This window comes from Apis cerana, linkage group LG1 (assembly GCF_029169275.1).
Source record: "Apis cerana isolate GH-2021 linkage group LG1, AcerK_1.0, whole genome shotgun sequence".
Taxonomy (NCBI): domain Eukaryota; kingdom Metazoa; phylum Arthropoda; class Insecta; order Hymenoptera; family Apidae; genus Apis; species Apis cerana.
In genome coordinates this window covers 2,140,635-2,153,823 of record NC_083852.1, presented here as the reverse complement: position 1 = coordinate 2,153,823, position 13,189 = coordinate 2,140,635, and the positions used below count along the sequence as shown (strand labels likewise).

Below are 13,189 nucleotides of genomic sequence, written 5' to 3'. Positions count from 1 at the left end.
TCAACCGTTGTTCCCGATCGAGCAGCATCAGGGAAAGAGGAGGGTGGAAGGGGGAAGGGGTGTCAGGGTCGAGCGTGCGATCATCACTCGGAATTTATAATGGCAGATACAATTCTGTCAGTGATTCACGAGGATATCTCGCGAGGAGGGGGAGGAGGAGGAGGATCTCGAGGCGACGAAACTCCTCGCGTAAAAATCGGACGCGCGTGGATTTTTAATCTTACTTTTCTTTCTCTGCCCGTCCCTTTTCTTCTGGAATAACTGGAATTGTTAGGGATCGGGGAATTTGGTAGACACTTTTCCTTTCAGTTCCCTTCGATCTTTTTCGATTTTTCATTCTCGTTTGAGAATGAGAGATTTGGACGAAGAATTTAATCAGAAGGATCTCGAAGAAACATCGTTCGATCGTATTATATTATTCGTTGAAATTGTTAGAAAGAATTTGGGAGGAGGAAACGTGGAATTTTAATCATATTATTTTGTCACAATGATCGAAATTGTTAGGAAACGATTACAAAGATTCCTTCGTGGTTCGACTATTCTTCGTTTCCGTGCGCTGTCCATCCTCGCGATCGACGATTCGCGCTGAGCGTGGAAAATTCGATGGATTCCTTTCGCTCGCATGTAATCGGGTCGATAATTTGCGAGGGGGATCCCATCGAAGAGGACTTTTAATTTTCTCTCTCTCTCTCTCTCTTTTTGAAACAACGAATCGAAATGGACGCAAGTAGAATTTCGTCGATCACTCGCCTTTGTATTTCCGTTCGTCGATGATTCGGGAGAAAAAGAAGAGGAGAAATCTCACTCTAAAAATTCGGCGCATAAAATTCGAACGCGAGCCGATTCCCCGATCGAGTCCTCTCGACTAAGAAAAATTAAACTCTCTCTCTCTCTCTCTCTCTCTCTGGACGATATTAAAACTTGAACCAAAGATCAATATATTGGAGAAACATTCTTAAATCGAATCGCATCTAATCGTTCGAAATTCTGTTTTCTGAAATTTTATTTCAATCTCTCGAAGATAGATGCAAAATGAAGATAGATAGAAAAAAAAGAAAAAAAGGGGAAGAAGAAGGAAAAAAGACAGATCGGTGTGTGCATGACTCGCGGAATGTGGCAATGTCGAAGGGCTAAGAGTGAGAGAGAGGGGGGAGGAGGAGGGGGTAGAGGGGAGCGGAGGGGTGGGGCGGCTAAAGCAAATTATTCACACTCAAACGACTCCATTTCAATATCGGGCCGAGGCCCAGGGACAAAAGAAGGGCGAGATGCCTGTCTCCCTTCTGCTTTCGCTTTGCCAGTGCCCCGATACCTTTGCCTGCAGCCTGCAGGCTTAAAATCTCCTTTTTTTCTTCTCTCTCTCTCTCTCTCTCGTCCTCTATTTCCATCTTTGTCTCCTTTGCGCACATTTTTCTCCCTTATTCTCCTCCCTGTGGATGTGTATTTGCATGTGCTTGAATATATATATATATAAATCTATGTATCCTTCACCTTTTTGCGGGATAGGATTAATGGATGTTAACGTATATATCGCTATACATCGAATTAAGCATCGGTGACGATATCTCGATATTCCAATTGTTATCGAATCGACCAAAGGATCGCGGTGATCCTTGGTGAAATTAAAAATTGAACGATGAAAGGATCGCAAAGTTGGACTAAATAAGCACAAATATATATATATCTAGGATTGAAAGAAAGTGTAACGAATCCTCGAGTTCGCCGAGGAAGGGGTTGGAAAGTGGGGTTGGAAAAGAAAAAAGAAGAAGCAAAGCTGGGTGTAAAGGGGGGAGAGGGCGCGTAATTGAATATATTTAAGCGCGGGAGGGACGTTTGTGCGGATTCTCGGCTTACAGGAACCCCATACCGAGGCAACGTCTGCGAGTAAACTGGATTAATCGTCTATGAAGGGAGACTACGAGCCCCGGCCGCATTCGTTCGCAATCAGATCCCCATGGGGAATAACGAAACAACGTGTCTATGTTTCTCCTACTACTCCCTCTCTTATCCCCGTCTTGTTCTCCGGAGGGAAAGAGGGGGGAGGATCCGTGCTCTTTCGTCGTGAAATTTTATTTACGTTTTAGAGTCGATTAATCGTCAACGCGTATCCTTAATGATATAATATCGACGAGTTTGGCAATTATCCGTTTCGTTAGTTTTCACCGATGATCACTAAATTCGTCACCATAAAGATCGATCGTTTCATAAACTGTCGATCATTGGATTGTCGCGCATTCCAAGAAATCAAGATGACGGAGACTATCCTCTCGTTGCTTCTCTTGAAAGAAGCTGAAGGAATTGGCGATTGGAACATTTTCATGAAGAAGAAGAAATTTCCAAAGAAAAGTGTGCTCCGACAAATAATTCCAACAACAATAACAAGGATAGAAATAAAAGCAACGAAATGGTGATACAATTCTCCGATACTCGTTCCACCTTCTCCATGCGGCGCTATCGTCCGTATCCTCTCCCTCGACGACCGCGGCGAATTTTATTTGGACGATGGCGCCCCCGGGACGGGGTTGTGTAACAACGTTGATAGAGAAAATTGTTTGGCTACCAGTTGCGCGCTCCCAAAAGGCTCGTTTTACAAGTCGTAAACGAATTAAGGGCCTTTCAACGCGGCCATTCATCCCCCGGAACGGGGGTGAGCCCCGCCGTTCATTTGCATCCGCGGTTTCAACGCAGCCGGGGGTGGCGCGCGTTACAAATTGGTCAATCGCTTCCACCGAAAAATTCGAATCAACCGCCGATTCCCCGTTAATTAATTGGGCCGAGGAGAGGATCGGGGCGGCCAGTCCCTTCCCTGCTTTTAGCTACTCTTCGATGACGATTGATATCGCACGCGAAGGTTGAAGGGAATCGCGATGCTCGGTATCAATCGAGGAGATATTTGTATATCGTTCACGGATGTAAATAAGGAATAGAGAGTTCGTTAATAGGAGAATCTCTTTAAACTGGCCGTCGAGTTCAGTCAGCGAATCGACGAAAGGCGTTCTCACCGAGGAGATTGCGACGAGAGCCCCGAGGAAATCGTGGGGATCGCGTGGAGAAACTCTGCTAACGTAAACTTAAGCTTAACCTCGAGTCAGGGAACAAGAGTTGAAACAGGATGACGAGGATCGTGGAGGAGGCGAGGGAGAGATGGAGAGAGCTTTTAGATGGTGTTTCGCAATTTTTTCTTTTTTTCTCAAAGATCAGGAATAATTGAAATCAGATTGTAATGTCTTACGAATCATTTGGTAATTTAGAGAGGAGATTCTCGAGGCGTGATGAAAAGCGAAAGATATTTATCGTAGATTGAGAATCGTTACTATTTTTGTATAAGGCAAGAGAGTAGCAATTTACAAATTGAGAACCGTCGCTTTAAAATGAAAATTGTCGATCGAAAATAACAGTAGCATCCTCCGACAGAATGTGAAGATTTTATTATGAAAATAATCGCGAATCGAAAGATCATATCTTAGAAAATATTTGGCAAAGTTGAGAATCATTGGTTCGCTTTAAAAAAATCACAAACCAAACGGGAACCAAGGAAACATTTTATAAAACGTTCGACGATCTCAAAGTTGAGAATCGCTGACTTGTTTGAAAAAAGTCAAAAGACATTCTAGAAAAATTTCGACGATTTCAAAGTTGAGAATCGCTGGCTCGCTTTCAAAAAATCACGAACCAAACCAAGGAAATATTCTAGAAAAAGTTCGACGATTTTAAAGTTGAGAATCGCTGACTTGTTTGAAAAAAGTCAAAAGACATTCTAGAAAAATTTCGACGATTTCAAAGTTGAGAATCGCTGGCTCGCTTTCAAAAAATCACGAACCAAACCAAGGAAATATTCTAGAAAAAGTTCGACGATTTCAAAGTTGAGAATTATATTTTAAAAAAGTCAAAAGAGATATTCTAGAAAAAGTTCGACGATCTCAAAGTTGAGAATCGCTGGCTCGCTTTAAAAAATCACGAATCAAAAAGAATACTCCGGAAAACATTGGACGAGGTCAAAGTCGAGAATCACTGATTCACAAGTTGACTTTAAAAGGTCACAAGAGACACTCTGGAAAACGCCCTCAAAGTTGAGAATCACCGGTTCGCGATAAGGGGACGCGATTCACAAGTTGGACACCGGTTTAAAGAAGCGGGAGAATCAAAGGTGGAAAGGGGAGAAAGCACTTTGGCTTTGGTGGAAGTTGAGGAGCACTGAGGTTGGCGATAAGCGGAGAAGGAAACGGAGAGGTCGTGGAGATGGCGCGAAGGGGTTGTTGGAAAGGGGCGCGGAGCTGCGGTTGGGCGTCTCAAGGCGAAACTTGCAAAAGTACATCGGGGCTCAAGAGGGCGGAAGTAATCGCGTGAGTTTCTCCGCGGCGCGGATCTCTACGTTATCATCGGCTGATTTCACGGCATTTAGTGGCTGTCTACCGCAACTGTACCGCCCCGAATTAAGAAGAATTAAGATATCGAGATCGTTACTTTCTAATTACATCGTGGCCGGATTACGCGAGAGCAAGCGAGAATCTACTCGTTGATCGACGCGTCGGGGCACAGAGCACGGAGAGAAATCGTTTTTACCCTCGTTCGCTCGTTTAACGTTTATAACGTACGTCGAAATATTTCTCCTTTCGAATCGAAAGTAAAACGAATCGTTGAATTTCGACTTGAAGTAGCAACGCCGTGATTCGCGTTGCTATGCGATGGGGAAAAAAGTATTCATTTATATAATAATTCCAAAAATTCCCCCTAGTAACGATCCAAGATCGATACCGAGGTTAAATATTCAAAGAAAAGAAAAACGAAGAGGACGATGAAAGAAGGAGTGGAAAAAAAGGAAGGTTGAATGGAAACCGATTGAAGACGCGTCTCATCCGGAAAAGAAGCGGAAACACGGTCGAAGGAGAGGAATAGACGGAGGAGGAGGAGGAGGAGGAGGGCAACGAAAAATGAAAGGTTTCAAATGAATCGCGTAATAACCTCTGTAGCCTGTTGGTTTCTTTCCTCCTCCCTCCCCCTCCTCCCCTCAGCGGACGCTTGATTCTCTCCCCTTCGTTTCCTCCCTATGGAAGAGCTGCTTACGTATTCCGGTGCACGGATGGTTGCACCACTCCTAATGGAGTTTCCAATATTTTCCTTTCCGTCGGCCTCCTCTCCCTCCTCTCCGTTCCCTTCTGCGCGCCTTCCACGGCCCCTCCCCCTCCTCTCACCGTTGATCGATTGCCAAACTCCTTCCGCTTAAACCTCCCCCTCCTCCTCCTCCTCCTCTTGCCGCGGCAACGCGGTGCGCGCTAATTGTCGTTACCTCGTTAGCTTCACTCACCACCTACGCGACACTTGCCACCCTTGTAATTGCCTCTCCTAACTTTATTTAAACGCTCTGGCCGAAGCTTTCCAAACCTGTCCCGTCCCTGGACTTTTCTCTCGAGATTCTTTTTCCCCATTTTTAAAGGTTATCCTTCGGGTAATGTAGAGAAGAGAATGGTGTAGATAAATTATCTCGTTTTTTTAACGAACGAATAACAAAGTAGGTTTTTAATTTCATCGAGTTGTTACGTTTGATGAATCGGTCTTTGATGGCCGTAAGCGCATGCGCGTGTCCCGTCTATTCGAATGGATCCGTTTACAAAGTGTAATCTATTTGTATTCATACGCGGTAGGTAGCGCCATAAACACTGCTAACGCGTTCATTGAATGCGCGTGGACGAAATGGATGATCCCACGTTTCTTTCCGACCGTTTAACATCGGGTGTCGCTCGTTCGCGCTGTTTACCGTGGAGAACGTTATAATGGAAATTTTGCGAAACGTGATACGCGATATTTAGAATTTTTTTCATCATACTTTTCGTTACTCGTTCGAAATAATTAACATTTAAAACAGAGGCATGGATTTTCAGAGATAAAATTACTCTACTGTAGAAGATTGAAAAATTCGTGTTTAAATATACGATGATCATTTCGTACGACGAATTATACGTTTCTCCGCCTACTTTCTATAGAAAAATATGTAACGAATATGTAGAAAATAAATTTCACAATCGTCGATGTTCAATCCCACGAAAGAAACAAACGATTTTTACATACGATTTCATACATACGTTTCTCCACAAACAAAGAAAAAACGCACTTAGAAGAACCCTGAAAACTTACAATTATCCTTCAACGAGAAACAAACGAGCGAACACTATCGTATTAATAGTTTGCAAAAAAAAGATAATAACCCTCGATCGAATTATCGAAAAACGATTGCACCTCGTAATACACACACACACACACACATATATATTCTCCGTCGGAAAATTCTCCAAGTATCCTTTTAATATTTTTTCGTGGTTAGTGTCGCGCGAAAGCGAGAGGGGGGGATATGGAGTGGCTCGCAACGATTGAGAACAAGTTGAGAAGGATCATCCCGCGATATATGGAGGGGTGGGGAGAGGGTTGATCGACGAGGGGTCGATCACGGCGGAATAGAAATTCGACGTATAATCCGTTTCGGTCTAATGCCTAATCCCACGGACAAATTTATTGGATTCTCTTAATACCGAATATGCGCGCGCGCGTCGAGAAGTTTCGAAACGAAGTTGAAAATCTATCCCCCTCCCCGTGGATCGAGGAGGTGGAACGATTACCGTGCATTAGTGGCTTGACTTTCGCGCAAACTTACCGAGGGTGTTCGTCTTAATTAGAATTGCGATGATCGATAGATATCTCGTCCGATGTGCGAAGGGGTGCAAGATAAAAGTTTCGAGAGACCAATGTTTCTTGTGGGAAACGAGGTGTATCGTTGATGACTGATTATTCGTATTTTTTTGAAATTTTCTAATTTGAAGAGGAAGTGGATTTTTTATTAATTCGCACTTCCAATATTTTAAATAGGAAAAATTCTTTTTTTTGAAATTTTCTAATTTGAGAAGGAAGTGGATTTTTTATTAATTCGCATTTCCAATATTTTGAGTAGGAAAAATTCTTTTTTTTGAAATTTTCTAATTTGAGAAGGAAGTGGATTTTTTATTAATTCCCATTTCCAATATTTTGAGTAGGAAAAATTTTTATTTTTTTGAAATTTTCTAATTTGAGGAGGAAAAATTCTTTTTCTTGAAATTTTCTAATTTGAAGAGGAAGTGGATTTTTTATTAATTCGCACTTCCAATATTTTAAATAGGAAAAATTTTTATTTTTTTGAAATTTTCTAATTTGAGGAGGAAGTGGATTTTTTATTAATTCGCATTTCCAATATTTTGAGTAGGAAAAATTCTTTTTTTTGAAATTTTCTAATTTGAGGAGAAAGTGGATTTTTGTTAATTCGCATTTCCAATATTTTGAATAGGAAAAATTTTTTTGAAATTTTCTAAATTGAGGAGGAAGTGGATTTTTATTAATTCGCATTTCCAATATTTTGAATAGGAAAAATTTTTTTGAAATTTTCTAATTTGAAGAGGAAGTGGATTTTTTATTAATTCGCACTTCCAATATTTTAAATAGGAAAAATTCTTTTTTTTGAAATTTTCTAATTTGAGAAGGAAGTGGATTTTTTATTAATTCGCATTTCCAGTATTTTGAATAGGAAAAATTTTCTTTTTCTTGAAATTTTCTAATTTGAAGAGGAAGTGGATTTTTTATTAATTCGCACTTCCAATATTTTAAATAGGAAAAATTCTTTTTTTTGAAATTTTCTAATTTGAGGAGAAAGTGGATTTTTTATTAAATCGCATTTCCAGTATTTTGAATAGGAAAAATTTTCTTTTTCTTGAAATTTTCTAATTTGAGAAGGAAGTGGATTTTTTATTAATTCCCATTTCCAATATTTTGAGTAGGAAAAATTTTTATTTTTTTGAAATTTTCTAATTTGAGGAGGAAGTGGATTTTTTATTAATTCGCATTTCCAATATTTTGAGTAGGAAAAATTCTTTTTTTTGAAATTTTCTAATTTGAGGAGAAAGTGGATTTTTTATTAAATCGCATTTCCAATATTTTGAATAGGAAAAAGGAAGAAGTATATATTTTTATTTTACTCGCACATTTGACTATTTACAACTTACTTCTTTCAAACTAAAATCTTATCGCTATCTAATTTAACAACCCAATTTTATTACCCCATCATTAATTAATATTAATTACCCCCATAAAATATTCAAACACACAACGTAAACGGTGAAGAGCAGAGAAAAGGACAAACTTCCAGGAAGCTTCGTCGCGAAAAGGGGAGGGGGGGGGGGCCAGATGCTCTTCTGTTGCGCGTCGAATGGGAGAATGGGTGGCGATGATACAGATGTTAGCTGGATTACCGTTGCTCATCGAAGCGGAGAGGAAGTCATCGTCGAAACGAAAATTCGGCGAGGAACGGGCGCATTAAAGGTCGGCTAATAACGCGTAATGCGCCACTCCTCCCTCCCCTCTCTCATTTCTGTCGTCCCCTCCCCCCTCCACCGTCTCTCTCTCTCTCCTCTCTCTCCTCTTTTCCGCTCGGTCGCGGGCCAACCCAATCATAATAAGCCTTGTGCGACACGCCATAGGTGACGACGATTACTCCTGGTGCTCGAGGGGTGGCGATCGGTGTGCACCCCTCTCTCGAGGGGAGGGAGGGGAGAGAGAGAGAGAGAGAGAGGAAAAAAGATCGGGCACATCGGGCACGTCCCCGGTTCCGGAGCGACACCTCGCACCCTCCCGAGCCCGAGTCGCGATTATCATTTTGAAATCGAGTAGAAAAGCCAGTGGCGGTGACAATGCCAGCCGGCCATGATGCGTTTGATGGTAACGGCCATTCACCGACCGGACCGGGAGAGAAAAAAGAAGAAGAAAAAAAGAAGGAAAGAATCGACGGGACGGGGTGAGAGATGGGAGAGGGAAGGGAGGAATGGTTGAACGGATGGCGCGTCGTGTTATGTATGATGTAATATGGGATGTTGGCGATACAGTATTTACGGTATTTTTGTGTGGATTGGGTTGGGTTAGTAGGTTATCGGGAATTTGTATGGGGACGATACGTAAAAAGGAAGAAGAGGGGGAAAAAATTCCATGATTTCTTATTTTTTAGAATTATCTTGGCATTTAGATCGTATAAAGATTCGTCGATACGGGTGGCGAAGAAGGGTCGTGGAGGAAGGTGCAGCTTCCATCGCCCGACCACGCGGCCAACAACAATTACCGAACAAAGAGGAAGCAAAACGACACAGGACTAACCGAAGCGTTATTAAAAACGTTTCAACGACGAAACAACCGCGTGCCACTTGGAAATCCTTTATCCCGCTTAATAACGAACAATAAAAACTTTCCCCGGTCGAAAAAAAAGTCGAGACGCGCACTCGACTCGTATATCGTTTTCCGAATGGGCGAGAATCGGACACGAGCCGAGCCACCGAGCACCGAGTTCAAAAACTCGACTCGATGGTTATTGTTGCGTACGCGCGGCCAAAGTGTAGCATTGTTTCCGATCGAGAGGTCGAAGGGAGGAGAAACTATTATTTTTAAACCCCCTCCTTCTCCCTCTCCTTCCATTCGAGTGTCTCTCGAGGAAGAAGCGGAAAGGCACGCGTATAAGGATCGAGAGAGTTTCTTTTGTTGCTAATCCCTTCGAGGTTGCCGATCAGTTTCGATAATCGTTCGCGCGGTGGCCAATTTCTCGAATGCTACTCGAAGGGAAATAATATAAAGTGGTAGCGAGTGGCGCATATGTATACTCGGCATTGTAACACTCGTGGCGAGTCGAGAACGATTGGAAAGTCCCTAGCGAAGGAAGTGGCGACGTTTAGTTAAGTGCGGCGGCCATTATCGGTGTTAATAATGCCGTTCGCCACTCGTGCGTTCGCGACCATTATCCGCCAGCTTTTTCTTTTCACCGTCGTCGTTGCTTCACCCGGCTGCGTGACTTTAGAGCTCGGCTTTCCTCGATCTCTCTCTCCTCCTCAAGGTTTTAACGGTCTCGCGAACGACCGTTTTACACCCGACTCCAAGCTTTACGAACCCTCATTATTTTTCTTCCTCCTTCGCGAGAAATTCTACTCGCCAACGGCTCGAACGATCGTGATATCGAAGATTTGTTATTGTTATCGATAAACAAGCGGATTTTTACCCGGCGAAAAGTCTATCGAACTCTATTAAAATTAGGAAAACTTTGAGTCGTTGTAACTCCGAGGATAATAACTTCCGGTCAACGAGTGAACGATCGTTGGAAGCGCGGAATCTTGCACTTTAAAACGTCTCTTCGTTTATGTCGATACGACTTCCGGTTCCCGAGATATCATCGCGCAAAGACAAGATAATTTTTAAATCGTTTACTTTAAACCGGATTGAATCTTATTAAAATTAAGAAAACTTTGAACCGCTGTAACTTCGAACAATAACAACTTTCGATCGACGAGTAAACGATCGTTGGAAGCGTGGAATCTTGCACTTTAAAACGTCTCTTCGTTTATCCCGATACGACTTCCGGTTCCCGAGATATCATCGCGCAAAGACAAAATAATTTTTAAATCGTTTACTTTAAACCGGATTGAATCTTATTAAAATTAGGAAAACTTTGAATCGTTGTAACTCCGAGGATAATAACTTCCGGTCAACGAGTAAACGATCGTTGGAAGCGTGGAATCTTGCGCGTTAAAACGCTTTTTCGTTTATGTCGATACGACTTCCGGTTCCCGAGATATCGTCGTGTAAAGAAAAGTGTAATTTTTGATCGTTTGCCATCTTCTCGTTTACTCGGGCCTCGTTTCACTCGCTTCACTATCCCTAAACGAAACGTCAGACAAACGTAAAAACACGTAAAAAACGTATAACGCGTTTCCAGAAAAAAATATAAGTCACTAAAGCGCGGAATCCATTCATAATATTAACACCATCTTAGACGTAGATACTTCGAATCGTTATATCTTGGCAACGAATTGAGATAACGGGATAAAACAAAAACTGATTTCAACGGTACGGCTTCGTCTACTTTTTAAATGGATCTCGATGACAAAATTTTTTACTTTATTTTCACAAGAAAAGCTGAAGTTTTTCACTCGTGATTTTGCAATGATCTTTATCTCGTGCTTTTAAAATTTATACTTTATCTAATAATAAACGTAATTTCTAAATGGATTGAATGAACGGAGTTGAACTAAGCGGAGTAAAAATTGTAATTGTTTGATATTATTACGTATATTGCACATTATATATTTGAATCGAGGTATTTAAAAGCTTAGAGAATGGAAATAATTTTTTTTCATTTTGCGTAATATTCCCGATGTCTGGAGAAAGGAAAGATTCAGCGACAGATGTTGGAAGCGAGAAGAAGAGTGTAACGTTGGTGGAGGGGAATCCGTCCCATCCATCCAGCTTCTCTTAGTCTTTCGCCCCAACCAAATCTCTCGTATCGTTGTTCAACGTATTATCCACCAACCCGAGTTTAAGCCCGCTCAAGCGCGATGGCCGACTTCATCTTCGTGCTTCTACTAACGCGTAACCATCCTCTTTTCTAATTAAAATACTTCTAATCCTGTACAAAAATTAACGACATTAACAAAATTATAGAAATTATACGTCAACGAATTAATTTTATTATTATTAAAAAATTGAACATTATATTTTTCCTCGATATATTTAACTCAAAAAAAAAAAAGAAATCGAGGTTCATTTAAAAATAATTATAAATTTCCAAATTCTCTTTCAAATTTACTTTTTCCGCGATTTTTCCGTAATCTTAAACGTATAATTCAGAGAAATACAAAAGATTATCGCTTAAATGTACACCAACGATATTCGAAAAAAAAAAATAAAAAAGCAAAATCTCAAGCTCGAAAATTCGCAAAACACGAGCCGAAAGAATAAAAAAGAATAAAACAAAAAGAGAGAGAGAGAGAGAAAAGAAACGCAGAATAATCGAGAGAAACAATCGGCTGGATAAAAACGAGGGAAACTAGGACAAACGAAGTGTAAACTGCGAGAGGAGTAGAAAAAAAAAAATAGAAAGAGAGAGAGAGAAAAGAAAGAAAAAAAGAAAAGAGAAAAAGTAGAACTAACCGGAGGCGGAAGCTACAGGCAACGAGAGGAGGATAGCGAGGGACGAAGAGGTGGAGGAGGAGGAGGAGGAGGAGGTGGAAGTTGCACATTGTTCTGGATTCTACATCCTGTAGTGGAAACTTGGGTGTAACAGCCCTCCGATTCGAAGTTTAGTGCTGGGCTCCTTGCCAGCATCCACGATGAACCTTAACCGCATCCACGAAAGGAGGGAGGGCACGGATTATCTCTCCAGTTCTCTCTCGCTCCCTCCTCGAAGCTATCATTATGAAAACCATCGCCTCCCCTTTACGACGCGCGGTATAATACATCACCGACCGTGGAACAATGAACGCTCGTTTCGATGACTTTTAAAGATGGATAATCCATTTACGTCATTTCCTTTTGACCATGTGCGAAATATACATTCTTTTCTCTCTCTCTCGCTTTTCCATTTACTCTTTTTTATTTTCCCAAAGAATAACTGCGATCCACTCCTGAAGAGATCCACCAATCTGTTCATCGTTATCCTGTTTCTCTTACATAACGTTAGACAAGTATCTATTATGGTAACACAGTGAAGTTCAAAGGTTGTCATCGATTTAACCGACTCGAAAATGCCAATTAATGTCCAGAAGTGAGTTATAAATACATCGTAAATAATCGTACATTCGAAACACCTTCGGACACCATTTCCTTCAAATACGACTGAAATACACCACCGCTTCTTCCCTCCGCTTTCGAACTTTCGAAAGAATCGAGTCTGTTAAAAAAAGTGCGAAACTCGACCACTTAACATCTGCCTGTCACCTTCCGCGCAGTAAGAAAGAGGGGGACGGAGAAGGAAGGCAGAGAGGGTATCGGGAGGAAAGAAGCGCAAAGGCAAAGGGTAAGAGACTCTATCGAGAAGTTGTTATCAGGTTTCCATTAACGGAGCGCGAGAGAAACGAGGATTACCTAGGGAGGGAGAGAAGGGTGAGACAAAGAAGAGCGAAAACGTTCGAGGTGAAAATTAAAGGGAGAAGGTGAAAGATAGGAGGGAGAAAAAAGGAGGAGGAAGAAAAACGGTAGCAATAGCTGGGAACGGGGAGATGGAAGAGGGAGAGAGAGGAAAGCAGAAGGGTGGCACTTTCCACGGATGACAGAGGCGGCGTATCGTCGTTGCGGGGAGAGGAGGGACGCTGGCGTCGCGTCGGGACGCTCCACGTCTTATCGTGGCATCCCCCTTCGAATCTAC

At 41.7% G+C, this 13,189-nt stretch overlaps 1 protein-coding gene across 4 annotated transcripts in view; it reads left to right on the top strand.

Annotated features, from left to right (window-relative positions):
• The window catches only part of LOC107992760 (paired box protein Pax-6), an 81,664-nt gene that overhangs the window by 61,055 nt on the left and 7,420 nt on the right, over positions 1-13,189 (top strand). The window lies entirely within an intron of this gene.